This window comes from Oryzias melastigma, linkage group LG8 (genome assembly GCF_002922805.2).
Source record: "Oryzias melastigma strain HK-1 linkage group LG8, ASM292280v2, whole genome shotgun sequence".
Classification (NCBI taxonomy): domain Eukaryota; kingdom Metazoa; phylum Chordata; class Actinopteri; order Beloniformes; family Adrianichthyidae; genus Oryzias; species Oryzias melastigma.
Window position 1 is genome coordinate 22,570,473 of NC_050519.1, and position 14,490 is coordinate 22,584,962.

The following is a 14,490-nucleotide window of genomic DNA, read 5'->3' on the forward strand; positions in this document are numbered from 1 at the left end:
CTGGCGTGAGCACAATCTCCCCATGCTGGTCTTCAGAAAAGTTTCAAATTTAGAGCCTCACATGCACCATGGGGTCTATTTTGTTTTTTAGACGTGGTGACAAAAGTTCAGTCTAAACAAAAAGTCACAGCAAAAAAATAATGATGAGACTCGGACAGATGATGGTGCCACAACAGCTGGTGCACTGATGTTTGACTGCACTGTGAGAACTCGTCTTTTCTGAGTTCAGACTATAGTCTGTGGCTAAAAAAGAAGCAAGACATCTCCATGAACCTGAAAGATACATTCTTACTTCAAAAAGCTTTGAATAGATTTGAATTTAAACAAATGAGATGATAAAACCTTCACTACCAAAACTGAACTTTAGAAGACCTGCCTGATGGACATAAAAAAACATTTTATAATAATAGGGACTTCAAGGTCTTCATGACAGTTCAGAGCTTGATAGTGTGAATGCATGTAGACATTCATGCCCACTGTCACATGCAGATACAGGTGCTGCTGCATGCCTGAATACAGAATTCTTTTTCTTTGGTACCACATTTTTTTTTATCTAATTCGTGAAACAAATTCAGAAACTTGGAATTATTAACAAGGAATGTCGTCCACCAGATGGAGCTCAAAACTTTGGCTGCAGGCAGCATGTGCATGTCTGATCTGAGCTGGAAAAGCTGGGATGATGCCAGCGGCAGAACATGAAATGTGGCTTTTAAAATATTGAGGTGATTCTCCATCATGTCTCCAGTAATACATATTCTTTTCACAGAGTTTTTTTCTTGCTGTAAGTGAACCTGTGACAGTTTGCATGTTGAATTGCATGTCAAACTAGTTACACAGCATTAGCTGTGATAATGCTAGTGTGAATGCTGTAAGCTGAATGTGGCTGCTGAAGGTGCTAGTGCTGATAGCTGAAAATACTGAAATTGATAGCTGAAAATGCTGAAGCTCATTGATGGAAATGACCCTAAATGCTCATGCCAATAACTGAAAACGCTAAAGCTGAAAGCTTACCAAAATATTAGCTAAATGCCAAATTAGTCAAAAAAAAAGAACTGAAGAAATGTATAATTTTGCCAAGACAAATAAGCATAGTGCTAAAACATTAGTTAAGTTTAAAATTTCCCCATAGAACTTTAAAAAAATAGAATGTTGACAAAACAGCTAGCTTGCTAAAATATTATCTAAACTCTAAATTTGCCTAAATAACTGGAAAAATGTCTAATTTTGCCAAAACAAATAACATAATGCTAAGATATTAGCTAAACTCCAAATTATCCTAAAAACTGGAAAAATGTCCAATTAGCCAAAAACAGTTAGCATGTTGCTAAAATAAAAGCTAACTTCTAAATTAGCCCAAAAACCTGTCAGGACTCGCTCAGACATGTCCTCCTCCGACCACCAGAAGGATCCCTCACCTGAGTACTAACATCAGCACCTTCCTCACTACAACTCCCATCAGCCACCACGTCAGTCTTCTCTATGCATTGCTGATCATCTTCATCAGAACCACCAGCGTTTATGCTCAGCTGAAGAAGAAGATGTTGTAGCACAGCTTGATAGTAGCAAATTGAAGCAACAAATATACAGAGGTTTTAGAAACAAATGAGGCAAAAATGTAAGTTTTTTCTTTCTCACAGCAGGATTTAATGGAAACCTCATGTTTGCCATCCTGAGTGATTCTATTGTCATCGTAAATTTCTGAAGCTCTCAGGTTAAAGAACAACCTCTTTCTGTTCTGACTTTAGAAAAATTGAAAACAATGCTTAGTGTTTGACTCTTTCAGAAATGCTTGAAGTCTTGTACACCGAGAGACATCTCTTCCTACTTATTGTCAAAAGCCAAAAATGTTTTTCTTTTTTTCTGGATAACATTTCCGCAACCTTTGTTCCTTGTTCAGAACATGATGTATAACTTAATGGATTCACCGTCTCTGAGTAGATTGATGGAAAATTTAAATATGAGAATTTACAGAATATATTTCTTGTGTTTGGAGAAGCAAGAAGATGTGGCTAAATGTGAGAAAATGTTTTGGAAGGCTTTAAAAGCCTGAACTAAATGTTGTACAATATTAATATTTGCTCTGTGAAACTGCTGAAAAACCAGAAGGACAAGACTTTGCACCAATCCAAGATTTTTTTTTCTAGAAATAGGAAAAAGTCAATGAAATTGCCAAAGGAATACCTGACAATGTCTAGCAGATTGAAAGTGGAAACAGGACTCCTAATCTCATTCCAAGTTTGATAGAGGAATTCTGACAGAAACTATATCTACTCCTTAACCCTCAAACACTTTCACAATAAAAAGTTACACCATCACTTTTTTTTACCTGATTATAATATACCCAATAAAAAGTATTTGTCACAGAAATAGTTCAAAATATGACAACATATGATACATTAGAGTATTATTTTATTTATTTTTGACTGTGGTTTATATAACAAAATGGAAAATAAATAAATACGAAGGTCCTAAAAACAGACTTGGAAATGGCTGAAAAATGAGGAATTTGAGAAGAAAAAAATAATGATACTGGAGATGTGGTCTTTGGTCCACCATTTCCTGGGACATGTGAGATTTTACCGGACTCATGACACTCAGAAAAATGCAACTTATTGAACATCATGTGAATACCCAGCGGTAGTGCTCTATAGGGTTAAAGACCTACACTGATGAAAAATGTGTTTTTGTTCTTTTTAACATGAAATTGTGGTATTTTTTTCCTTCATGATGGAGGACGTGTATAAAGAAAACTGAGCTCAAAATAACATTTGAGTATTTTTCAGAGGTAAATCGGGAGCAGATGAATAATGTTGATTGATGATCTCCCTGCCTCGCTCCATTCTGATCAGGCACTTGCAGACAAACAGATCCATGAACGTCTTCATTTTCCTCGTCTGAGCTGGAATCTGGATCAGAATTGTTCGGCTGGATAGAAAGGATATTATTCACCTTTTTTGTTGAACTGCTAATGTTATGTTGAGGTTGCAAGCTAGTGGGAGAAAGTGTAAACAGATGGGTTATGGGAAAAGGGGGCGGGGTTGCTCCACACCAACGGTACCGCCCACAACTTAGAGGAGAATTTCTAATGAATTCCTGCTGCTCTACAGGAACTATATTTCTAACTATAACATATATGTCCTAGAAAACTAGTTTTTTTTTTCGTTTTTTTTTTTTTTTAATAGATCAAAAGATGATCAGAGTGGATCTGGGTGGTCTGGTTGTGGTTGGATCTGACCTAGTGTAAGCATCACTGGAAGAACTGTCCCTTGTACTTCAGAATCAACTTTCAGTAATTCTGCATAAATTATGTTTTTCTAAGAAGTTCAGACTACCACCAAACCACAATGTAAAAGCAGATTATAGCAAAAAGGAAAGTTTATCAATGTTTTTGCTGACAGAAGAACAACAGTATGAAGATAGTTTTGTACACTGGAATAAAATCTAAAGTAACTGTTCACTGTTAAGTTTCAAATCCCAATTTTCAGGATTTATCTTTAACTAAAGGCTATGTTTACTTCTAACGGTTACAAAAATTCATTGTGCGAGAAATGCTTTTCATTTGTTTTGGATGTTTGTGAAAATAAAACTCTTGGATCCAGTTTGAGGTCATGGGAACAACCGTTGAACGTCTGTCACTCTGGAGGATTTGTGTTCGTGATCACACATCACAAACCCAAATTCAGTGCACATATTGTTCTGCTTTTCCATACATGTGTTAAACATATTTAATGCACAATAAATATGCCATGCACGCTGTGATAAAATATGCTTACAGAAATATGATGGCTGTCCCCAAGTGCCCTGTTTTAGTGAGAAAGCTGGAGAAAACAGCAGACGTTCTGGACATAAGCTGAACTAAGCGGAGAAACTTTCCCTAAGAAACAGACAAAACTGCTGTTACATCTTCCTGTTTGGCCTTCTTATCACCAGGACTTCCATGCTTTATGAAATGAAATGCATTTAGTCCATTTCATCCACTCTTCAACCAAAGTACCCTCAGAAATGACTCCTTGTAGGATTGTAGGAGCATTAGTAGTAATGGCTTACACCAGGAGAATGGTGAATTCTGGACTCAGTGAGCAAAACAGTTGCAGTTTATGGTTCTGGGGGTGTACAGTGGGACTTGGATGGTGGAGGGGGATCTGTAAGAGTGGTGAGGGGTGGGAACTGACCATCTGATGTGAAGGGTGAAGGGACTGAGGTTGGAAGCCTCTTCTTTTCCAACAGGAAACTGGAACTGTCAGATGAAGCAAGAGTTCCACTAAAACAAAGCATTTTATTCTTGTTATCTTGATGAATAAGGAATAGGTGGTATCCTCAATGAAGTCAGGTGGTACCAGTGGCAGAGGAAATGAAGAAGTGGGGGGTCCTGTCTGAGGTGGTGGTGTTAGGAGCCCCACAGGGCACTGTCCTCTCTCCTTCCTGTTTACCTTGTACACCAGTGACTTCCAGAGTCACGCCATCCTCAGAAGTTCTCTGAAGAGTCTGCGGTTGTCGGATAGTGATGTCATGGTGCTCCCAGGTTCCTGTGGTTCCTCCTGATTGGACTCAGCAGACTGCAATTCCCCATCAACGTTGGACCTCTGTTTAAGATAGGCCATCTCCAGTTTTCACCACCAGTTTGTTCCCTTCTCTGGTGCAGTACTTTGGCTACTAAAACCTGTTATTTCTAGTTTATGAACTTCATGTCACTTGTTTGCTCTGCCACTCACTGCTCACTCCTGTCTCCAGGAAATTCATCTTCACCCTCATCTTACAAGCCGACCTGGATCCAACTCTCCACCACAACTACAGCTCTGATCCACACAAGAACCCTGCCTCCGGTCACGCCACGTACCCACGCGACTCACCTCTGGGTTCTTCATCCTGTGCCTCCTACATCTCCTGGTTATTCGCTCTACCTCATCTTCCTGTTTTTCAGCTCCAGTCTGCCATATCCAGCTCTGTTCCCACTTCAAGTCCTCTGAAATCCAAGAGAATCTGGCCAGAGAGAAAAAATATGGCACTCAAAAATTAGGAGACAGAAGTCCCTCCCCCTGCTGGAGCCGGCTGCAAAAAAACATCATTTTCACCTGAGATAATTGGCTGGCAGTTCTCGTTCAGAACCCCCAGTTTTAAGCTTTTGACCTTTTTTCCCTTTTGATATACTGTAACTGTTTACATGATCAGCTGATTCTCAGAGGAAAAGCTGCATTTCGCCGGCTTTTTCTCTGGAAGTTAACGGGTATAGTTAAACAAATTTGAACACTTGTTAATATTGACTTGACTGAAATAAAACGATTAACATTTTCTGTCCCATTTGAAGCTCCTCTTGCCGACTAAACTGCTAGACAGTTACAGTTTACTCACATTTAAATGCTTGAAAACTGATAGCTCTGAAAAGTTTTAAAGTATAATTTTTGAAAGATTTTCCTAAAGTTTAGAAATTTCCGCTTACGCAACCGGCAAAAATAGATAAGACGATTCTGAATTCCATAGTCATTGACTTTGTTCCAGCCTGATGTGAACTTGTGTAATTTTGAAATATTCATACTGTGTTGTTGAAACATTTTGTCTAAATAAATCGTCATAACTGAGGTCAAACAGGAATATAATGACTGATATCCTGCTCATGTCAGCTGTGCAATCTTTTATTATTTTATAATGATTTTATCTGTGTGATTTTGACACTTGTAATGCACTTTTATTTTTTATTGGAAAGCTATTTATTATTTCTTTCTCAGGTTTAGACTGATATATTTCTACTGTTTTATAAATATTTATTTGTTGTGTATCTCTCTGTTTTGCTCTTTTTAACAGGTAACAAAGCATTTACATTTAATGTATAAAGACTTTATAAAACATAAATACTCCTCACTTTAGAATAGGACACAAAACAGGTCATTAAAAAGTAGTGAAAAAACATGAATTCATCTTGAGTTACAACAAGAATATGAGTTTATAAAGGATTTATGTCTAAAAACGAGGATGTACAATTTTATATATATATATTAATAATTTACTAACTTCACCAATGAGCTTTCAACTTAAAGAACCACATCTAAATAACTGGTTTGTAAATCCTTTAATACTTACTCTAAAATGTTTCATTGTTGATGAATAAAGATTTAACATAACATCAATAAACACATTATAATAATCATTTTTAATCATGAATAAAGTGTTAAATAACAACACACATAGTTACATGATAATAATTAAAGTAGGAGAGGGTCTTTTATAAATTATTAATTAAGTTTTAACTTATGCTCAACTAATGCTTAGAGTGTAGTTATTATAAAGTGTAACCATGTTTTCTATCCATTTTTCCTCGCTAAATAAATGTTAAATAAAGTAAAAATTCAAATGAAACACATTTTTGCAGACACAACACTGATGTTTTCTCCATCCAGACATGAGGGGTGATCATTGAAAAAGCCCAAAAGTCTTCTTTGAGAGCTCACCTGTTTGTTGTCAGACCAAAAAGTGTTGTGGTTAATTAAAGTAACACATACTAACACATCTCTGTAGTCCTATAAAAGATGTTCCAATCAGAGGTGTCCAAACTCTCCCTAAAGATTCAGTAAGGTGGAAACGTGTGAACCCATTTGTCTGACGCTGTTTTAGCAATTTTAGCAACACTACATTTAAATGAACTATTTAATAAGAAATGTAATGCAATGGCATTCTTTTAATGTCTTACTATAGGACAAATACGTCTAAATATATATTTTTTTACCAAAATCCCTGTCAATGGGCCAATTTTCACATTGTTCCTTCCCGGTTAGCCAGCCGTAGATGGTGTCTCGTCTATCAGCGCCTCTTTGTGTTGAATATGAAAAAGTAATGTAGCCAACCACAATCAAGACATGTACAGTTTTTAGAAAATGCTAAAATTATGTTGATTTTATGAAAGGAGCCTGAGGGCCGTTGGATATTTAAACGGGGGCCGCATTTGGCCCATGGGCCACACTTTGGACATGCCTGTTCTAAATGGTAAAATGGTAAATGGCCAATACTTCTAAAGCACCTCACTAATGATTCTGTGATCGACTGCTTCCTGCTCTCCCACTCCTGGAGCTGCTGACCAATCGCTCTGGTCTCTCAGTGTTTCTGTGTTTGTCTTTCTTCCTCTTCTCTTCTCTCACTGGATTCCATGTTTCTCTCTGAATCCATCAGTGACAGAACAAACACAGATACCTGCTGGGAAATTCCCTCCAAACCTGTGACCTGAACTGAACTTTGCTTCTGAATGTGGCGGTTTATGCCTGTTTTATACTTGAAAACAAATCTGAAAACAGCATGAGTTCTCACCATCCATTATCCCATTAATCACAATCTGACAGGAAGAACATTTTAATGTGAAGTGTATTAAAGTTGGACAGATCCTCGTGTTTAGAAGTCGTTGTATTTTAGGACTGAGTATTAGAATTTCTCCTGCCAGCTCAGTTAGAGCTCCATCGTTCCACTTTGATCAGCCAGACTTTATACCGAGCCAATTATCACCAGCTGTTATTTTATAAACAATAAACGAGACCCTGAAATCCAGCACAAGTCGGGCTGGTGAGGAAATTGACAGCATGAATGCTTTGTTGTGTGAGCGATGTGCAGCTCACTGCAAACACATGTGGTGCAGAGGAGGGAGGGGCTTCAAATAAATGATGTGCCGTCGTTTCTCTGAGGGATGAGTGGCATCACTTGTGACTGTGCATGTCAATGACATCCTCTCGCCGCTTTGATTTCAGCCTCTGCTGCAGAAGGCTCTATAGCAGTTTCCAGCGTCTGCTGTGACTCTCCAGCAGACCTTTTATCCAAAAGGATGATTATTATGGATCAAATGATCAGAGTGATCATGGGAATCTGTAAAACACATGGCTGATCCGCTATTTGAAATATTTCTGCTGAGTTTTTTCAAAGGGTCATGCAGTATGACTTAAAGTAAATAAATAGGGTTTGTTTGGTCTCAGTCCAGTGATATTTTAATGTAAATTTCTAGTGGACTTAGATTCAGATTCATGTTCTCACAAAAGACCATCTATCGACGCAGACCTTTGATATCAAGACAAAAAGAACCATAGAGCAACGAGATCAGAGGAGGTCCATAATAGGGTGAGATCACATTCCTCTCACTCACTTTCAAGCAATTAATTAAACTCCTTTTAACAAACTTGATACTTAATAGTTTCATGGGTTCTGTAACCATAAGACCTAATATGTCTATTTGAATTATTATAATTGAGTTATTTACAAGTCTATGAGGATGTGTGCAGATGTTTACATATTTTCCAATCAGTTTATGACGAAGTATCCTAAAATGTTATCATTGCATTTGCAGATCTATTATCAACATTCTGAGTAATTTTCATTAGAAAAAAAACATTAATATAAATCATATCAAATATCAACAAAAATATATATGGATGCAGATTGTTTTACATTTTAAGAATCATTATTATAGGAATTAATGCTGATTTTTGTAAAACCAAAAATAAATAAATAATGTAATGCAAATTAAAAATATGTACAGATCATTTTCATTTGAAAAATCGTTAATCAAATATCAAAAATCAAAATGTGTGCAAAAGGAGAAGGAGAAAGGAGCCTCGTTCTCCTTCTGAATCTGCTGGAATTATTGTGTAAACGGTTGATGTGTTACACTAAATCAAAGAACAGAAACACTGGAGCTTGAGTGTTAAAGGGTTAAAAATATTTCTTTTTGCTAAGAGTAACTCTATAGACTAAACAAAAACCATAAAAAAGAAATTCAGGGAAACATTTATGTTAAAAACCTTTTTCTAAAAGCTGTTTTTAAATGTTCTTTTACAGTTTCTGAATGCAGGAGCTGGTATTAGTTTTACATTTCATTTTGTAATATTTTATCTCTGTTTCTGGTTTGGTTAAAGCCTCTAAGCCTGAAGTTACTTTTGTCATTTCACTTTTGTTGGTTGCTGTTAAACTATTTCATCAACGTTTGAGTTCCTCTGTGCAAACCTACAAAATACCTGATGTGAATTTAATTACAATCTCTATTTTGTATTAAAGTTGCTTTAAACAGATTGATGTAAAACTCAAAAGAACTCCAAACAAAACTGTAAAAATATAAATATTTATGGATTTTGTTATTTATGCACAGAAGTTCTTCCATTTTTTGGTGGATGGTAACCCATCCCTCTCGGGGATGTAGGTTTCCACACCAGCATCACACTGGTCCTCCTCTGGGTTCTGAAGGAGAACAAGCATACTGCCACCTACTGTTTGGGAGTGAAGCTTTCACCCCAGCTCCAGATTACTGTGGATAACTGCAGGACGGTGAGAAGTCACACCAATCGTGATCCACGAGGGATCAGCTCAGACTGAACTGAGTCCTGAAGGAGGAATACTGGTCTACTTCTGGATGTGTTCAGTTATGACATCATAGTTTATGTAGGAATCCCTCCCAGCTCCTGGGTCTGATCATGTGGAGGGAGGAGTCGGTGCTACACCTGAATTCTGTATATATCAATACCTTTAAGGTCCACATTTCTTACTTGTGAACTTATTTGCCTCTAATACATTATGAGTCTGTCTGGGTCACTGTGACCACCTCTGCTCAGATGACCTCTGATGACCCTAAAAACTGTAAGCAGCATCTTCTTTGTGAAAAGTGCCGAACTTCCCATCAGGCTTTCTCTCCAGCTGAGTCCGATGAGGGCCTGTGCCGTCCAGATGTGATGTCAGAATCATTTCTGCCTCGTATGAAGAATTATTAAAGGCATCTGCGGCTCTGAAGGAGAACAGAGACACCAGAGCATGCAGGGCAGTCCTGCTGTGGTGTTTTACAGCATGTTGTGGAGATGCACCGTTTGATGATCCACCCGCTGCTGTGCTGCAGCTTTCCTAGACTGATCGGACCCGATTTGTGTCCCTTCGTCATCAGAGCACCTGGAGCTCATGTTCTACACTGGTTATTGTTTGGCCTCCCTGGATTGTTTCTTAAAAAAACATCAAAAACAAATTTATAGTAATCTGCAAAACACATCTGCATGTCTCAAATTGTATTTAAATCTGTTTTACTTCAAACACCAATTCAGTAAATTATTGAAAGGCCAAGTCAGTAGTGTTGTTTCAAAGCACCAAAGCAGATTGTCTGAGCTGCGACTGCTGACTCGCTGACTTGGTTCCCTGATTTCACCCAAACAGCATCAGGAGAACAGAGCGAATGAATGGTGAGAATAGGAGTGTCTCTGCTGTGTTTGGATCACCTGCAGCGCTGCAGGAACAAGGCCAGCTCCTGCTGGCCACAGAGAAGATGTCCTCCTGAAGGGGATCTCTTCAGTCTGTTGTTCCCTCCAAAGTCTGTCAGGTTATCAAGAATCTGATAAAGTTTAGTTATGAAAATTAAAATATTGAATTGATTTTTGTTACATTTGACGCAGGATTACTGCATGTTCAGCTACCTTCTTATGTGTGCATTTTATTTTTTAGTATAGAAACACATCTGTTTGCAGGAATTTAAATAATGTTTTATGTTTTTCGTTTTGTAAATGTCTTTCTGGCTGAACAAACTGAAGCATCTGCAGCTGAGCGTCTCTGCTGGAGCTCAGACCTTATGTCTGTGTGTTTGAAAGTAGCTTCTCACACCCAATACACAATGTCTGTACAGGTCATGCTTACATCGTTTGATTTTTTACAAAATATTTTCACTGTGTGGTCAAATACTTCACATTCTCTGTTGCAGATTTATGTGTTTATTTAAGGACTTATCTCATGTTCTTATAATGTCTTTTTTTGGAATTGCAAATCAGAAAATTGTTACATTTTATAAGTATTTCATGTGTCAAAGTCAAGGCCCGGGGGCCGGATCCGGCCCCCAGGTAATACTATCTGACCGTCCAGATCATTTTGTTTTATTGTTATTAATGACCTGATGTTATCTTGCACTTATTTCTAACTTGTATAATTTTGACGAAATATATTTTTATGGAGTGTAAAATATTTAAAGTTATTTAAGGTTTAAGTTGATTTATTCTGGAATAATATTCCTGCTTTTTATTATTCATAATTATAATAAAATGATACAAGTTTTAAAGTTTTAAAAATTGTCATTCTGGTAGCTTTTTGGAGTATTTTGGCATTTACCTTTTTAGGCAGTTTAGGAGTTTTACTAACATTTCAGCTTCATGCTGTTATGGCTAATTTAGGCTCTTTTCAGTTTTTTTGATATTTTGAAGTTTATCCATTTTTTCAACTACATGCTAGCTGTTTTGGCTAAAACAATGTTTTTTGGGGGGGTTTTAGGCTAATTTGGCATTTAGCTAATGTTTTAGCTGGATATCAGCTTCAGTATTTTAATTTATCAATTTCAGCATCTTCAACGGCCAGATTCAGCTTACAGCATTCACACTAGCATTATAACAGGTAATGATATATATCTAGTTCATAATTAAGTTAAAAAGTTATGGTTTAAAGTTTTAAAAATGTAGTTTTAGAGTGTTCAATAAATGTTTATCCTGTTCGGCTTAAGGTGTGTTTTGGATTTTGGCCCCGTGTGATTGAGTTTGACATTTCTGCTGTATTTGGTGGAAATCTGTCAAAGAAAGTATTACCTAAGGATTAAAGATGAGGTATTCTTCAGTGTGAAGTTCTTACATACTCAGCTACACACCTTCACACACACATACAAGCACACAGGGCTGTTCTCTTGTTAAATCAGGTCAAGTTCAAGGACGTCGGGCACAATGAATGCTGGGTAACACCCTGGTCTGCATTCATGTGAATAATTGCCTCAGTATAATAGGGGAGCTGCATGCTGGCTTTAATGACTGAGAGAAGCATAAAATCTGACTTTTCATGATGCAGCGAACTGCACAAACAGCATTAAAGTGATGGCAGATGGCGTGATACCGATATGATCAGCAGCTGAAGATGACCATCATGTAAAACACAAACTAACATTTGAGGGCGGAGCCCCACTTTAAACCTGATCTAGTGCCTGAAACCAGGACGTCATTACAGCCGCATTAAACATGAGAGGCAGCAGGAAAAACAGAAGCGACTTCATTTGGTCTCATATAAACTGTTGCACGCTTGTATGTTTTTAACAGTTTGCTATTTACATTTTTCTTTAACAATAGACGAACTTCTTTTGGATTCATTTATTTTATCATTTTGATGTAGATATTTTCAAAGGCCCAGAAGTCACATGAGGATTTCAGAATGCTTAATGTAAGGAATATGCACCTTTATTCTGAACCTTATCTTCCTCTAAACACAATAAGATCAAGTAGAACAAACGTGGTGCAAATCTACTGTTTGAAGAAAAATGAAAACTGAACTCCAGAATGAAAAAAAGAATCTGTTGAGTGGGTTTGTTGGATTGATCAAAGCTCTGCAGCAGAAGATACTTCTCCGGCATCGGAGGAAACTTCCAGTAAAGCTGCTGTGTTTGTTGAAGTTAAACAGCTGAAAGTCGCTCGGTCCTTCTTATCAACTGGATTCAGTTCAGAACAAAGACGAGAAGTCTCAAGACATTTTAAAGATCAGAACAGAGCAGCTAAAACGGGCCAATCAGGGTGTAGTACTAAAGTAGTTTTCAATTTAACTGATTTATTTATGCATTCATTTATTTATTTTTGTTAAAAGAATCAAACTGTCAACATATTTTTTTATGTAGTAGCTAAATGGAAAGAATTTTGCAGACTAATAATTAAAAAATAGAGAAATACATAAAAGGAAATTACCTAAAAAGAATGTATTATATTATTTTATATATATTATAAAATAATATTAGAAACATAATAAAGACTAAACAAATAGACAGAATCTAAATGATCCTGCTTTCACATATTTCTTGTGTATTTGTATTTTTTGCAATCTGAAAAGTAACCATTTACAGATTTTTCATTCATGCAGTTTTTTTTATTCTTTTTTTAACGTATTTTCCTCTTCACTTATTGATCAAATCCTCGGAATTCTAGCGCCTCTTTTGAGCCAAAAATCATCTAAAATTTAAACAAGTTGAAAACAGAGACAGCAGACACGCGCGGATCCAGTCTCGTGATTGTACTGGTTTGGTTTGGTTTGGTTTGGCCTGATCTGCGTACATATTAGATCAAAACTCCCACATGTAGCCAAAAAATAGATCTAAAAAGGATCAGAAGCAAAACAAATGCACAATCGGAAGAATGATGAAAATGCTGGGAAACAGGGACGCACACACGTGAACGGGGAGCGTTTGGTAGAAGTGAAGGAATGAAAACATTTCTGGAAACAAAGCAGAAACAGCTGATCTGATCGGCGCGCTTTCGGTTGAAGCGGCGTCCATGTGTCCGCCGGTGCAGACCGGAGCTGATCAGACCGTCTGCTCCACGAGTCACAGGAACACATCTGACAACAGTCACTCACCCAGAAGATTCCAAATGTCTGCAGCTCCTCTGAAACAGGCCGCCGCGCTTTTGCTGCGTCTTTACGCAGCGTTTAGCTCCGCGCAAAAACAGAAAACTTACAGTAACTCGCCTTTAAATATGAGATTTTTCTCTCTATTTAGAGACATTAAGATTTTCTAGAAAAAATGACTTTGGAAAAATTCTAATGACTCGCTGATGCGCGAAAAGTGTCTCCCTCCACCAGCTCTGCAACATTTCTGCATCCAAAACTTGAGGACATGATTTTGTTTTATTCTGAAGCATTTCTAACAACCAAGATTAGTTTAATTTGTCTGATTCAAGATAACCCTTTAATTTAAAAGAAGCTATGAAGGCGCTGAAGCACTGCTAAAAACAAAAAAATACAAGAAAACAAAAAAGCAGGAACGCGTAAATGACATTAATGCCATTTAAATGTTAGTTAGACCTACCTGAGCTGTGGGCAGAATTCATTCCGGGATTGGTTTTCCTGCAACAGTTTTACCTACAGGTGAAGCTGAATATTCAACCCAGTCTCAGTAAAATGCGTACATATTCCACGACTTTGCACTCTGAAATACCGTGTATTTTGGCGTATATTATTCACGGTATTTCCCAAATCGTGGAATATGTACGCATTTTACTGAGACTGGGTTGGAATATTCCAAGTGAGAAAAATTTTACTTTTTCTGATGTTTCAGGAAAATATATAAAAAAATACCTTTTCTGTTTGTGTCTTTATCACAGAAGCAAACAAACAAACAAAAAACATCTTTTCCAGAGATGTTTAAGTTTTCATGTTTATTTGTTGGATCTTTGCGTGAGGACTCAAAGCTCAAATGTTTTTATTTTTATTTTAAATTTGGTCATTTGCGTCAAATCGTTGAAATGTGACACAAACACATTTTGGTACATTTTTTAAATGTCAGTGCTGAAACGTTCCTTGCTCATAACGAATTCGTTCTCAATTCATTTATCTTCCCTCATTTCTCCCTTCGTGCACGGAGTCGCGCACGGCGGTGTCACGGAGCCGTGCGTCGTGATGCTGGGTTCCAGACTCAGGTCTCCTGCAGACAGGAGGCTGCAGGCCTTGAACTTCACTTCTGTCTGTCTGCACTACCCCCCCCCC